This window comes from Symphalangus syndactylus, chromosome 13 (assembly GCF_028878055.3).
Source record: "Symphalangus syndactylus isolate Jambi chromosome 13, NHGRI_mSymSyn1-v2.1_pri, whole genome shotgun sequence".
Classification (NCBI taxonomy): Eukaryota; Metazoa; Chordata; class Mammalia; order Primates; family Hylobatidae; genus Symphalangus; species Symphalangus syndactylus.
The window spans coordinates 71,086,149-71,097,796 of NC_072435.2; positions in this window are offsets into that span (position 1 = coordinate 71,086,149).

Genomic DNA, 11,648 nt, shown 5'->3' on the forward strand with positions numbered 1-11,648 from the left:
ACCATGCCCAGCTAATTTTGTATTTTTAGTAAAGATGGAGTTTCTCCATGTTGGTCAGGCTGGTCTCAAACTCCTGACCTCAGGTGATTCGCCCGCCTTGGCCTCCCAAAGTGCTGATATTACAGGTGTGAGCCACCACACCCGCCCCTAATATCTTCTTATTATGAGAGTATTTTGAGAAAGTTAGCCAAAGCTTTGGCAGAAAAACACTCAGGAGAGCTTCACTAGAATCCGTTTCTACCATGACAATGCACCTGTTCATTCCTCTCATCAAACAAGGCCATTTGCAAGAGTTTCAGTAAGAAATCACTAGGCTTCCACCTTATAGTCATGATTCAGTTTCTTCTGACTTCTTTTTGCCTGCTAATCATAAAAAAATCTTTAAAGGCACCAATTTTCCTTCAGTTAATAATATAAAAAACATTACTTTGACATGGTGAATTCCCAGGACTCCCAGTTCTTTAGAGATGAACTAAATGGCTGGTATCATCACTTACAAAAATGTCTTGAACTTGAAGCTCATGCTGAGAAAGAAAACTTATATTTTTAATTTTTATTTTTTTAATTCAATTTTTCATGCCCTTTTTGAAATCCCCTCATTTATTGTCAGTGGTTGCTTTTGCATACAGTGGCAGAGTTGAGTAGTTATGACCGAGACTGTATGATCAGTAAATTCTAAAATATTTACTATCTTGCCCTTTAGAGAAAAAGTTTTTTGGCCCTTGTTCTAGGGAGAAAACATATGTAATTTTTTTAAAAAGAGAGCTGGACATCCCAATTACTCTGGTTTGATAATTACACATTGTAAATAGGTATCAAAATATCACATATGTCCCAAAAATATGTACAACTATTAAAAGTCAATTAAAAAAATAAACACAAGTTATGAGCTATGAAGACATGAAATAAAGACTTGAATAAAGTGTTTTCTCTCTTTTGTACCCACAGCAGGTGCTGATACCCTTCTATGATCCCACATGTTACGTTATTGGTACAGTCTTTGCAGAGTGAGGAAAAGAATCAAATACATTCCTCCCATTTCATGGCAGCTGATTTTTCCCCTTCGAAGGACAGAGGGGTAGGTTTTAAACATGATGAGAGGAGAAGGATCATCTGGGTGTTCAAAGATGAGAAGGAAATCATGGAGGATTTGAGGGTCAGTAATTTTATGGGCACTTTCCACTCAGGTCCTTATTCCAACAGCTGAAAAAAGAGGGGGAAAAGGCATCTTCTGGCTCTGCAGAGCTAAATAAATACTCCCACCATTGGGCAATAATTCTTCCATTGAAAGGAATGTCTGAAGATTCCAAAATTCAGTGCTTTAAATATCAACAGCCACCCACCTTCAGGCCTTTACACATTCCCTGATTTTATGGCTATGTAAGACATTAAAGATATCAGTTCAGACCTTGTTTTCCAATGCAGATCCTTTTGGAATAACCCTGTCAGAACTGTTTCCAGTGGTTTGCTCTTTGCTTAATTGATACATTCCTTCAGAGTCACTAAAGCAGGTGTGAAAAATAGTTCAAATTCCAATTCCATGCCAGAATGAGAAAGAAGTGAAAGCCCATAGATCAAAAAGCTTCCAGAGACATTGTAACAGAGGCACTGAACATGTAAAGTCCAGAAAGTAGTTGCCTTTCCACCCTTATTCCCTTATCCCTAGCTTCACATTTTCTGGAACAGTTAACTACATGATTTTGCATTCACTTAATAAAAAAAAGGTGTTACCGGCTGACAGTTGAGGTTGTTCAATGTGCCAAGTACTATGGTAGATCCCTGGGTTAAAATAGTAAATAAGATATTGTTCCTGTCCTGGAGAAGTTAGCAGCTATATGGGAAAGGCAGATGCAGAGGCAGACACTTACAAACCGGTGTTTTCAGGGCTACGGTTCAGAGTGAGTACGTGAACACAGAGAAACACGCAGCTCAAGCTCATGAGATTAGAAAGGTTTCCCAGAGGGGATGTCTGAGCTGAGTTCTGAAGGACACGTAGAAGACAGCCAGATACAAGGCTGGAGGTTAAGAGTAGAACAGGTATTTAAGGCAAAGAAATATCAAAGATGAGGGATCATGGCTCATGTGAGCTGCAGGACAGTAGAAGATAAGAAAAGGGTTGAAAAAGTGGAGAGGAGAAAGGCTGGTGGGGTCAGGAAGAGGATGACATGTGTGCCATACCCCAAGAGCTTAGACTCCATACTGAGGACAAAGGGGGCTTATTGGAGGGTTGTTGGTGAGGCAGCATAATCAGAGTTGTATTTCAGAAAGCAAATTCTAGCTGCAGTGTGGAGAAAGCACTGAAGAAAAGCAAGATTGGAGGTAAGGAGAATTCAGAGAATGCTGCAGGGGAGAATTAAGAGAATGCTGCAGGGGAGAATTAAGAGAATGCTGCAGGGGAGAATTAAGAGAATGCTGCAGGGGAGAAATGGTGCTGACTCAAACCGTGGTGAAGATAACGGTGGCAGAAAATAATAAGGCAAAGGCCACCATATATAGCCATACAGAAAGCCATGCCCTGCACCAAGCACTCTCCCAAGGGGCAGACGGTTGTTGAAAATGAGACTGTGATCTCCCGGCCAAGCACTGGGGCCCAGCAGGAGGAAGAAGGGAACCCTTTTTTTATTCATCAGCTAGACAAGGTACCATTTTGTTATTCTCACAGAGTCACCATATATATGGGCAGCATTAAAGGCCCTGCCAAAGATGAGTATATTCTAGAGAATTTTGAGGAGGAAAACAGCTGATCAGATATAGCAGTTTTTAGCCGGGCGTGGTGGCACATGCCTGTAATCCCAGCTACTTGGGAGTCTGAGGCAGAAGAATTGCTTGAACCTGGGAGGCGGAGGTTGCAGTGAGCCGAGATCGCGCCATTGCACTCCAGCCTGGGCAACAAGAGCGAAACTCCTTCTCAAAAGAAAACAAACAAACAAAACTCAGCATAATTCTCTGGTGATTCATCCAGATTGTTGCATGTATCAATAACTCATTTCTTTTTACTCCTAAGTAGTATCCCATGGTACTGATATACCACAGTTGGATCATTCATCTGTTGAAGAATATCTGAGTCACTTTTAGTTATGGGCTATTATAAATAAAGCTGATTTAAACATTTGTGTACAGGTTTTGTGTGTGAGCATAAGCTCCCATTTTTCAGGGACAAATTCCCTGGAGTTCAATTACTGAGCCATATGGTAATTACATGTTTAGTTTTAAAGGAACTGCAAACTGTTTTCCAGAGTCTCTGTAGCATCAGCAATGTAACAATGATCCAGCTTCTCTACATCCTTGCCAGCACTGGTGATGTCACTGACACCACCTTTGCAAAATTATAACTGAGGAAATTATGACAGTGAAAGAAATCAGACCTAACTGACTCTATCTTGCTTCTAAACCTTCAGCTGTCCCTGCTCATTCCTGGGTGTAGGCCAAACTAACTTTGGGAAAGAATTCAGTTCATGGTTTGACTCTAAAACAAAATTGGTAACAGCCGTTTCCGAAAAGACCCCCTTCTTGCCTGATGTCCAGTCTTTGCAGGACTAACAAATTAGCTACAAGATTAGAAATTACAATTTAGGGGTCATGCAGCCTCTGGCTCCAAGAGTCCAAACCTCCCCAAATTGCTCCTGGGGATAACATCACTATTATAAAGCTTAAGATCAGTGCTTGAGATATTTTGCAGACCCTGCACTTGATGGATCAGCTGACACCACCCAGACTGGTAATCTGGCCCAACCAGTTCTGCCATCATACCTGGGAACAGAAGACGTTAAGAAAAACTCACTTCAACCCCCTTTGATTCCATTTCCAACCTGACCAATCAGCACTCCCCACTTCCCAAGCCCCTACCCACCAAATTATTTTTTAAAACTCTGACCTCCAAGATCTAATTAAACTAAAGAGTTCCTGCACAGCAAAAGAAACCACCATCAGAGTGAACAGGCAACCTACAGAATGGGAGAAAATTTTAACAATCTACCCATCTGACAAAGGGCTAATAACCAGAATCTACAAAGAACTTAAACAAATTTACAAGAAAAAATCAAACAACCCCATCAAAAAGTGGGCAAAGTATATGAACAGACACTTCTCAATAGAAGACATTTATGCAGCCAACAGACACGTGAAAAAATGCTCATCATCACTGGCCATCAGAGAAATGCAAATCAAAACCACAATGAGATACCATCTCACACCAGTTAGAATGGCGATCATTCAAAAGTCAGGAAACAACAGGTGCTGGAGAGGATGTGGAGAAATAGGAACACTTTTACACTGTTGGTGGGAGTGTAAACTAGTTCAACCATCGTGGAAGACACTGTGGCGATTCCTCAAGGATATAGAACTAGAAATAGCATTTGACCCAGCAATCTCATTACTGGGTATATACCCAAATGATTATAAATCATGCTACTATAAAGACACATGCACACGTATGTTATTGCGGCACTATTCACAATAACAAAGACTTAGAACCAACCCAAATGTCCATCAGTGATAGACTGGATTAAGAAAATGTGGCACATATACACCATGGAATACTATGCAGCCATAAAAAGGGATGAGTTCATGTCCTTTGCAGGGACATGGATGAAGCTGGAAACCATCATTCTGAGCAAACTATCACAAGGACAGAAAACCAAACACCGCACGTTCTCACTCATAGGTGGGAATTCAACAATGAGAACACATGGACACAGGGTGGGGAACATCACACACCGGGGCCTGTCGTGGCGTTGGGGGAAGGTGGAACATTAGCATTAGGAGATATACCTAATGTAAATGATGAGTTAATGGGTGCAGCACACCAACATGGCACATGTATACATGTGTAACAAACCGCACGTTGTGCACATGTACCCTAGAACTTAAAGTATAATAAAAAATAAAATAAAATAAAAATAAAACTCTGATCCCCGAATGCTTGGGGAGACTGATTTGAGTAATAATAAAACTCTGGTCTCCCACACAGCTGGCTCTGTGTGAATTACTCTTTCTCCATTGCAATTCCCCTGTCTTGATAAATTGGCTCTGTCTAGGCAGAGGGAAAGGTGAACCCATTGGACGGTTATATCTTTACTTTTTTTTTTTTTTTTTAAGCCATTGATAGATGTACTGTATGATTTTAATTTAATTTAAATTTTAAATTCACTATGGTTTTAATTTGCATTTTCCTAACGGCTAACAATGTAGAACATCTTTTCATGTGCTTATTTGCCTTCTGTGTATCTTTTCAGTGAAATGTTTCATGTCTATTATCTATTTTCTAATTGGATTGTTTACTTTGTTTACTGCTACATTGTGAGAATTTTAAGATTTCATTTTTATTCTTTGTCTTTCCTGGTTTTATTTATGACACGTCTGAGACAACATGGTATACGTTGAAGAAAGTAAGCCCTATCATGGGACAAACTATGAATCCCAGTTCTTCTCAGCTTCAGAACATTCACCTGTAAATTGGAGATGATAATGCTATCTTGCAGCGTGGCGATAAAAGGCAATGTATATACAAACCACCTAACCTAGTATCTAACATATACAATGTAGATACTCAATACATGCAGCTATTTTATTATTTATTGATCAGATCAAACATTCTGTAGCTTATTTCTTTTTCCACTCCCATTCTCTCAAGTCTTATGGTCCTGTCTTCCTTCCTTTTATACGGCCAACATTACAACAGTCAATACCTTCTAAAAGTACTTGCCAAATTGCATACCAATCCTTCTACCTAAAGAACATCTCAAATGTGCATGTTCAGCTAATAATACTCCACGAATAATTGTAAAAACATATCTAAAATACAACTCCTTAAAAACAATAATAGGGTACTGGGTTTACTACCTGGGTGATGTAATGATGCGTACAACAAACTCCCATGACACGTGTCTATCTATGTGACAACAAACCTTCACATGTACGCCCAAACCTAAAATAAAAATCAAAACAAAAAACAAACAATAAATTTTAAATTATGAGTATTGACAATACATGTGCTTATTTGGGAGTATTTCCTGAAATTTATCAGAAAACAAAGGAAGATAAAGGAAGAAGAATCCAGATCTTGTTAGACCATGTAGCTTACCTGGTTTTTCATAAGCCGTAATTTTATCTTACATAGTTTCATTTACAGGGCATTAAATGTACACTGCATGGCTGGGCCTGTGTTGGATAATTTACAGACATTTTAAACAAAAAGAAAGCATGACTCCTCCTTCTGGGAAGTAGGACTTCATTTTCTACTTCCAGTTGGAAACTTTGAAAAGTTGAATTTTATTTCAATAGGACAGTATTTACTGAAACATTTAGGTAGGAAGCAAGATCTTAGCCAAGAACTGCTAGTTAATCTTCAGCAGCTTATACATAAAAAGATATTACTGGAAACACTTTCAGATTTGTTTATCCTCAAATAATGTGATCTATTTTCATTTTGAGAAAAAAAAGAATTCCACAGAAAGAAATGCTTGCATGACTTTCTGAGTCATACTGTGTAGATTTTTTCCAGTAAGCTACATTATGCTGGATGCTGTTCAAAAGGGAAAATGTCAAACACACTGGGGTTCAGTCTGGCCAGTGGGTGGGTTTACTCAGGCACAGAAATCAAATATAGGCATTCAAGCCAATACCTCAGAAACGACAGAATGAATTACCAATCAGTGCTGGAATTTTAGAAGTTATTTTTCAGCTGAATCCCGCAAATACAATATAAATGAACAATCCTTGTGAACATTACAATGGCATTTATTGTATTTTTCTTAGAGTCCTAAAGTTGAAAAAAACTAGACATTATACAATTTAACCTTTCTTTTATACCATATCTCTGACACGTCTCTGACAGATTTTCCTACTTCTGCTTGAAAACTTCCGAAAATGGAGAGCTCACTACTTTGTAGCACAATCCCTTCCTTTGTCAGATCAGTGAAAGGCAAGGAAAAGAACCTGGAATGATATAAGCCAAGATAATAACAGTGGTTACCTAAGGGTGGGCAAAAAGATGCATTTCTTGTTGTTGTTCTTTTGCTTGTGTTTTCTAGCTTTTCTATAATGGGTTTCTGTTTTTATAAGAAGTAAAAGATAAGTACTCTTCAAAACCATGAAGAATTCCAATATTAACACTGGTGTCGTCCCAACTTTTCACTCTAAAAATTAAGGCAGAGTAAGATTCAATGGCTGAAAATTAGATACAAAAATTACCAATGTTCCAAAAATCTATGACTGGGAAATATCTATTTCAACTGCATCAATATGTCAACCAAGGTATGTTGATCAAATTGTTTCCAGCTAAATTGCTCTGGTCAAATAGTAAGCTACTTAATAATTCTTAGACTATGTACCCTCTGCTTCTATCAAAACATTCTAAGGGTGCCAAACATTTTAGAAATGGTATCATTCTGTGAACTCTAATCAAGTTATTATTGATCTACACCACAACATTTACTGTGTTCTGTAATTATCTAAATGGTGGTATTATTATTATTATTATGGAACTTAACATTTATCCCTGTTAAATTGATTATATCACCTTGGTTCTTTCCTTCTTACAAGGTGCTAAGTGGAGCACTTAAGAGGTTATGGGGGAAAAATTTGTTCCCAGATAAGAAAGATCATGTTCTGCAGAATTACTCATGCATCTTCATGACTGTTCCTGCTTCCCTGCCTCCCAGGTCCTTGGCCTTCCCTCCTTGTTCCCAGCATATTATTAGCCAGCTCCTAGTACATAATATGCTTTCAAACAAATCATATGTATTGAGCATCTACTATGTACTTCCACATAGGAAGTGTTATTCCTCAACAGCCCCCATTATTTCTCAACAGCCCAGTTGATAGGTATCTACAGGTGCAGAAACAGGGGCTCAGTGATTAAGTAATTTCTTGAAGTTCCACACTTATTCATTGACGAGAGTATGATTTGAATCTATATCTGAATGGTTTTAATGCTAATGCTGACTCTGGGTATTTTTTGGCCTTGGCTTCTTGCCTTTAACCTTGCCCTGCAAAATCTCAGGTAGACTGTCACCTCTTCTCTGATTTCCAACACTAACCTAAACATCCTAGGTTTTTTCCTTTGCATTATCCATAACCATATTGGATGAGGTGCTTCCTGACTATTTAGAATTTGGGTATCCAATGCACAAGCATTATTTTCAAGATCTATAAGAGTTTCTATTTGCTCACCTAGATTTTCTTCAAAGGCATTGATAAGATTTGTGAAATACCAAAAAGAGAACTTTTCCAGAGTGCTATCATTTTACATTTTACAATGTAAAAATGCTGAAGATGAAATAGATGAAATGGTAAACATAATTTGAGTATATATTAGACAACCTACAATTCACTTTCTTGTCCATGAACATATTTTAACAAATTTTGTCAAATACCTTGGTGACATCAAAGCCTACAACATCTCCCTGATCTATCATTTTAGAAAAATTATGAAACAATAAATCCAATACAGGCCGGGCGTAGTGGCTTACGCCTGTAATCCCAGCACTTTGGGAGGCTGAGGTGGGCGGATCACAAGGTCAGGAGATCGAGACTACGGTGAAACCCCGTCTCTACTAAAAATACAAAAAATTAGCCGGGCGTAGTGGCGGGTGCCTGTAGTCCCAGCTACTCGGGAGGCTGAGGCAGGAGAATGGTGTGAACCTGGGAGGCGGAGCTTGCAGTGAGCCGAGATTGTGCCACTGTGCTCCAGCCTGGGCAACAGAGCAAGACTCCGTCTCAAAAAAAAAAAAAAAAAAAAATCCAATACATACTGGACTATACTGGTTCAAAGATAGGACTGGGTTGATGCAGATGCTAAAGTAATGTCATCCAGACCTAGTCTCTCTTCTTGGTTCAGTGCTCCTCCATTTTGACTTCCATCTTAGGGTCTACATAATACATGACATATGCTGGCATCTCCTAGCCTACACCCTCCCAGGCCCACTACATACAAATCACTTTCACTGTTTGAGGAGTTACAAGAGGCATACAACTAAGTAAGAGAGTCTTTGACCACAAAAAGGCAGTATAGTCTAATAGAGAAAGCATGTGCTTTGGTGGAAAATAGATCTGGATTTGGAACTAAGACTTGCCCTTAAGCAACTTATTCAAACTTGGTGTCTTAAATTATAAAATGGAGGTTCTATGTAGTTCATAGAGTTGATGTGAAATCCTAAAATTTGAAGGAAGTAATGTAAATTAAGTGCCTAGCATAATGCCAGGAACATTGCAGCTGCACAACGTATCAGCAAAAGTAAGTATACCAATATAATAATGCTAGTAGTGATATACGTTCTGTAATATTGATGTAAATTAATATACTAGGGTTTCAGAAGGTTCATATTTGATTGGGGTGATGGGGCTAGAAAATATTTCATGGAGGAAATGGTATTTAAGGTGGGTCTTGGAAGGATGAATGAGGGCCGGGCCCAGTGGCTCATGCCTGTAATACCAGCATTTTGGGAGGCCTAGGAGGGCAGATCATGAGGTCAAGAGTTCAAGATCAGCCTGACCAACATGGTGAAACCCCGTCTCTACTAAAGATACAAAAATTATCCAGGCATGGTGGTGAGCACCTGTAATCCCAGCTACTCAGAAGGCTGAGGCAGGAGAATCACTTGAACCCGGGAGGTGGAGTGCGGTGAGCTGAGATCACGCCACTGCACTCCAGCCTGGGCAACAGAGTGAGACCCTGTGTCAAAAAACAAACAAACAAAACATGAAGCTTTCATGTCTAAAGAAAAGGAGATTATTTTCTTAATTTTAATGTTTCTCAGATTTAAAATGTAAAAATGTTGAAGATGAAATAGATGAAATGGTAAACTAATGAATCTCATAATAAGTCTCACACAGATTTATGAAATGTTTTCTCAGTGAATAAAAAGACAAATGAACTGTGATCAAATGATTCAAGGGCAGTCATGAGATATAGAGAACATGTTATTTTCTTTCTTAGACGCACCATCATCCATAGCTCAGGTAGGATGTTCATCTCACACTTCAGCACTTTGAGGTGTAAGCCAAGCTACAGATGCAGTGAAAATAGAAATGCTATAAAATCAGGGATGCCACAGTCCAATTTGGTGCCGTAAGAACACAAGGGAACAAAGTATCAGAAAAGATGAAGCACATGTTCTCAGTATGTTTGGTTGCAAAGATAAAGTTCACAGAGGAGAAAAAAGTTTTAATTCTAGAAACCTTTTTTTTCCGAGTGCGTTTTGCCTTTGGGACCAAGTTGTAGGTTAATTTGGGTGGCTAAATAAATCAATAAGTTATTATTCTGTTATGGATATAGTACTTTGCCTTTAAAGAAAAGTTTCTTTCTTACATATTATCTTGTTTTATCTAGTTAAGGAGAGGAAAGGATGGAAGACAGAGGGGAGAAAAAAAGGTCCGACATATAATCAAAGCATCCTAATAAAAATTGTTTGGTATGGAGCTAAAGGGATGCTATGGATTCCAATCAATTTGTACCTCAACGAAATGTGTGTGCTTTAAACACCGTGGTTTAAATCTTGTAGTTTGTAGACACACTGAATTTCACAGATGTGTAATCAAGGAAGTCACCATCACACAAAGTTCTTGTGAAGTAGTTTTCTGAAGTAATTCACTCAAATTCTCCTGATGGTGAATGTGGGGAATATCAACCCATTCATTTGGGAGAGAGGGAGTTCCCTGACTCTTACTTCTAGGAAGGAGGCCATCTTTATGCACAATCTGTTGGCCCCACTTAATTTCTTCAGTTTATTTCACCTGGCTCAGAATCCTGAGAAAAAGTCTAAACCTTAAAATGCTGCACCTGAGAGGGTTTATATCTCTCAGTGGCATAGAGCCAATGTCAAAACTATAAACTACCTGATACCTGAAATAGGCTGATAGCTTTTAAAAGTCATAATCCAAACAGAGCCCTCTGTTTACATTTCCTTATGTGAGTGAAATACCAAAGCAAACCAGATGTCTTTTGATGGGCTCTGGATTTTTACACACACACACACACACACACACACACACACACACAAACACACACACACACTACATCCTGTCTCACACCTGAAATCTTTATCCATCCTCCCAACTCCATCCTTACCATCATGGCCATTCATGGCAACACACTGTGTCTGTTCTGTGGGAATTCTAAGGGAAAGTAAATATAAAGTATAGAGGTGTAGACACATATTTGCCACTCCTTTATTTAACAAGTAATTGGTAAGTGCTTACTATGGCTTAGTCACCATATAATCAGTAGGCACTATATGGCCAGTTGTTTTATGGGTTACCCATATTCTAGTAACTTGGAAATCCTGAAATAAAGAAAAAGTATCAGAACAAAACTGGAAATAAGATACCACTTCTTCTATTTACAGATAAGGAAATTAAGACTCAGAGATATCAAACAGATTTGCCTGAGGTCAAGTGCCTTGTAAATTGTAGAAGTGGGCTTTGAACCAGGTGTTCCTCATTCCAAACTCCATGCTCCACACCACTCGGACTCTTCAATAACTTTTTATGTGTTATCTATTGATGTGAACCCGTATTTACTCTGATGCTTAAAAAATTCTGTTTAGGGGAATGTAAACCAAATAAACAACTCAATCCAGAAAAAGAGTAGGAAATAGGCAAGCAAAGCACAAAAGTCCCAATTACTCAACAAAGCAAACCATCTTAAT